Raw genomic sequence first — 5,076 nt, forward strand, 5'->3', positions numbered from 1 at the left:
CGGGCGATTACGTTTGGTTGTGCCTCCAGCCTTACCGATAGCGGTCACTTAAAAAAGCTCGCTGGCACAAACTTTCTCCCAAGTATTATGGGCCTTTCCAGGTCTTGGCTTGCGTTGGCAGTGTTGCGTTTCGCCTCCCGCTCCCACCAAACACCAGTATCCATGACGTCTTCCATGTTTCTCTCTTGAGGCCCTTTCGCGGTGACTCTCCCCTGCTGCATACACCCTTGCCTCCACTCCATGAAGGGCATACTCTTCCTTGCCCGACTCAGGTCTTGTAGGCTCGCCGCACCCAAGACTCATGGGAGTTGCTCGTCCAATGGTCGACGCAGCATTGCTTCCAGCCTCATGGGAACCCCTCCAGCAGTTCCGGACCCTTTACCCACCTTTGAACTTGCGAACAAGCTCTTTCTCCAGGAAGGGGGGGTGATGTTATGGACTTCATAGCATCAAGAGTAGCAGATAGACATAGAGGGTGATTGGTGTAATTTTTGGATTTCACATTGAGTGGCATGTGGATGTAATTTTGCTAAAAACTCATGTCTTTTGATGTTAGCTGTCTAAGGCACGCCCTGGTTTTATAAGGGGCGTGAAATGGAATGAAGAAGGAAGCATTTTCAGTAGATTAATTGGATCAAGTTCTCTCCTAAATCGAGGCCTAAGGTAGAGCTCCTTTGAAGCTCAAGCTCTCTTCACGCTCACATTCTTTTCCCTCACCAAACTCGCCAGCAACGCACACCTCTCTATTCATCCTTCTCTCTGAACTCACCAGCAACTATAGGACGTTCAAAGAGACACTCAACACTTCCTTCATCTTCTTCAACACTGGAATCAAGAGGAGAACGTCGGGTGACTCAATCCATGGCTAGAGAACCCAACAGTTTGGGGGGGTAACAGGTAATCACCCGGAAGATAATATTTTGGGGCCACCGTGTGCTTTCTTCTTCATTAGAATACCAGACCGGGTTGACTCAAACCAAGTTGACACGACCCGCTAGGTTAACCTACTGCAGAAACAGAATGAGTCAATGCCCGCCCGCTAGGTTAACCCAGTGAAATATATGACTCTTGGCTCGGTCTGAACATGCTTGATTTGGGTTTAATCCAGCACCTGATTAAATAAGTTTCCTAACTTATGGAAACATTCAATTTGGCAGTCGTCGTCTCCACTTTCAAACAGAGCGGGATAACGATGAACCAGAGAAGGAAACCTCCAAAAATACAAATCCAGTCACAAGAGGCGACGCCAAAGAAGGGAAAATGCCAGCAAAGAACTTTCAAAATTTTAGTAGAGATTGAATACCAGTGAAGGAAACTTTCTGACCAATGATAAACTCCCATCAGCAGAAGAACAAAGATGAACCAGAGATGGCTGAATATTCGTCCTCCAGAAATGGCCACACAGCGGCAACCCAACTGGCATAGGAAAGGCCAGCAGAAAAGACTCTATCTTTAGAAGTAACGGAAACAGTAGAGGAAGAAAATCATTGGCAATAACAGACATACTTCGCAGATAATCCAGGCAGAACCTTCCGAACTAGTTTCCGACTGCTAATGGAAACCGAGGTTGGAGTCTACCACAAGCTTTTCGAACAAAGTTAAATCCTGAGAGAACTTTCCAAATAGGGGAGGATCAAATGTATTTTCGGAAGCAGAAGATCAATCAAGAGTTGATAGATTATCAACCAGCGGTTTATGTGGCATAGCAAAATAATCCAATGATCGAGCCAACAAAGTAGATGAGCGAAACTGCCGAACTGTTAATATCCAAAGGCTCTGCGATGATATCAGTGATGGAAATGGCAGCAGTAAAGGAAAGATGACAGATACGAACAGTTAGCTTGCATGTTCTTAGTATGGAAAGTTGATGTTTCAGAATGATGACGTTTCAATATCAACTCAAAGAGAAACTGGAAACTTTTCTGAATAACAGTAATGTGACCAGCAAAATATAAACTTGTTGTAGTCTGCAGGATCTCAATATAGAAGGTTATTGATTCAAAATAGAACATTCCAATATCAATTCAAGAAGAAACAAAAATTTCCCTGAATAGTAGCAATGTGTAAGAAGCTTTCCTGAAATAGCAGCAATGTGTAGGTTCCTTTTGGGCCATGTTCTCTGAGTAGATTTGTTATGGTCCCTAGCCATGGATCTAGTAACTCGGCGAGTTGAATATGAATCCAGCACTGTTAGAGGGTTTCTTAACACGTTTTTGTGAAAAGAAACTCTCTTTTTCTTCCCTCACACGTTATAATTGAAAATGAGTTTCCTTTTCTCAATTATAGATGCAACCAGCAAGTTAAAGGACTGTTTAAGCACTCAGATATGAAACCCCTCTTTTATGATTCATGTGAAGAGGGTTTACTTGCTGTAATTACTCAAGAACAACCCCTTTCCCTTTACTGAATTCATTCCCCTTGAAAAGGAGTTTCCTTTTCTTAATTATGAATGCACCAATTCCAGCAAGAGACTGTTTTAAGGATCCAATTATGAAACCCCACTTTATACCTCACGTCAATGAGTAGGGTTTCTGAATTCATGCAACTACCAATGCTGAATGTAAAGAGGGCAGTCTCTAGCTCTTCTAAATTCGGAAAAGATAGACAAAAATACCTCTTGAAGACCTCCTTCAATTCAGCAACTCGAAAATCCCTTTCTTGATGCTAAGACTCAACCAAATCCTTCTTCCCTCACTGCTGGTTCGTGGAAGAGATGGATGACTATTGCAGCATGGAAGAGAAGGCTGATTCCTCCTCCTTTTCCTTCCAAGATCTCCTCAAAGACTCCCCAATGGATGCAGCAAACCCCCAAGAGAGTTCACACCAAGAACCCTAGAATAGAGAGCCTAGAAGGAACCTAAATTACCCTAGTTTATGCTAATTCCGAACTTTTCTTTATTTCTCAATCCTTACCCCTTAAATAGGGTGATTAACATCAACATAGGTTAGGGTTATAAAACCCAATTCTACCCCTACCTTTAAGTCTTATTACAAATCAATAAAATTCGAAATTAAAAGCAACATAAATAATAAAAGTAAAGTAGATGACTCAGTCTTATTGAGTCCATAACAAGATTACTAAAAAATGATCCTCAGGTTTCTGAATCAAGAAGGCCTCTCAGTAGATACCATCGTATCTTAAATTCTCAACCACAAAATAGAGAAGAAAATGTTTGAACTTCTGTTGTTCAAGTTTAACATGCAGCAGCAAATCTTTCTGAAACACGGTAACAAGGTTTCTGAAAAACTATCCAGATACTCAGAGATTTAGAGCAACATCAGTAAAACGAATTTTAGAAGCACCTTGGAGAGTCCTTGACACCATACCAGAGTCTTTCCAGCAACGCTAGTGAGTTCATGATAAATATGCAACTTAGAAACAAGAGAATCGAATTCCTACCTTTTCATACTGGCAAAGATCCAAGAGGAAAAAAAAACAGACACCATGTTCAAGCTTCTACTGATGAAGAACAAAGCTCCTTATTCCTAGATTCATGAAAGGACAAAAGGATTGCGTCTTGCCTTCAAAATGTAAGTATGCATGAACAGAAACATGATCACCTGATTCTTGTTTTAAAACAGGAACACGAGCATCAACTAGTCGATCATCCACCGAGCAACATTCAAATTACTTTCAGAAAGAAGAAATCATTGATCGAGCAACATCTGAAGATTGGTTCATGCAATGTTAACAAAAATTGGGTAGAGAAGAAAACAAACTGGAAAAAGCAAAACACAAGGGCACAAGGCAATGAGATAAAAAAAAAAATTTTGAACCATAGCTATGAAGTCCTGAAAATGAATACTTTGATACCATGTTGATTTTCAGGACTCCATGGATTTAGCTCATGGAGAAAAAGAGGGAGAGACCCATTGGGAGAAAACAAGAGGAAGAAGAAGTTATGGACTTGTTATCCTAACCCTCCTCCTAAGCTCAATTTATAGATTCATCAAACTTTAACATTACAATTATGTCCCTGGAACTTAACCTAATTACATCAATGTCATCTCTATGAGATGACATTTTATTTACCATTCTGCCATCACTCTATGGGCCTATGGGCCTTCTCCTTGGTCTATGGGCTTTGAGCCTATCTTCCACATACATGGACTTGTAGGCCTTCCTTTGTTGTGTGGCCTTGGGCCCATGTTCCAACATAGTGTTCAAAAAATTGAAAACTAAAATATAACACTTTAAAAAAAGCTAAAAAACAAGCTTAAATAGAAGGGCTAGAACACGAACTTCTTCTAATACGAAGTACACAAATGGCCTACAAGTTTAGGGTTTAGGGTCTATGGGCTTTGAGCCTACCTTCCACATACATGGACTTGTAGGTCTTCCTTTGTCGTGTGGCCTTGGGCCCATGTTTCAACATAGTGTTCAAAAAATTGAAAACTAAAATACAACACTTCAAAAAAAGCTAAAAAAAACTTAATTAGAAGGGCTAGAACACGAACTTCTTCTAATACAAAGTACACAAATGGCTTGCCCCTCCATCTCGTACTTCCTCCACAAGCAATTAATCTTTTGTCCTGCTCTCAAAACTCTCTCCCATACATTGGGCATTTTGATGAATTGTATACCTTGACTTTGTTTGTGTTTTTATGTGAATTCTATCCATATTGAGACTGAATATAGAGGAATTTAAGGTGATGGGGTTCAAGGTTGCTCAAATGATCAAAATTTAACTAAATAGCATGCAACCTAGGGCTTCTAGGCTTGATTATCCATTTTTGTTGGGACATTTTTCTGTGGTTGCATTTTTCACTTGGATGTAAATAGATTTTGTTCCAGTAGGATTCGAAATAAACAAGAGAATTTTAAGAGTAATGATCACTGCCTAATTCGAAGTTCGGATAGCTGAACAAAAATTGCTTTAAAAATTATGTTTCCAAACATGCATTTTATTTTAAAAGCAACTTTTAATGAATTTTATGCTTTTCTATCAAGTACTCCGGATATGCGGTCTGATGAAGCAATGCCAAACGGCCTCAAGAAAAAAAAAAAAGTCTCTTTGGGGATACCGGAGAAGCCAGAGAGGCCCCTCGTTAGATTTCTAACGGTAACGTCAACAT

The sequence above is a fragment of the Aristolochia californica genome, unplaced genomic scaffold (assembly GCF_029961685.1).
Source record: "Aristolochia californica isolate CCGP_79_NKW_82.1479 unplaced genomic scaffold, dmAriCali1.0.hap1 SCAF_11, whole genome shotgun sequence".
NCBI lineage: Eukaryota > Viridiplantae > Streptophyta > Magnoliopsida > Piperales > Aristolochiaceae > Aristolochia > Aristolochia californica.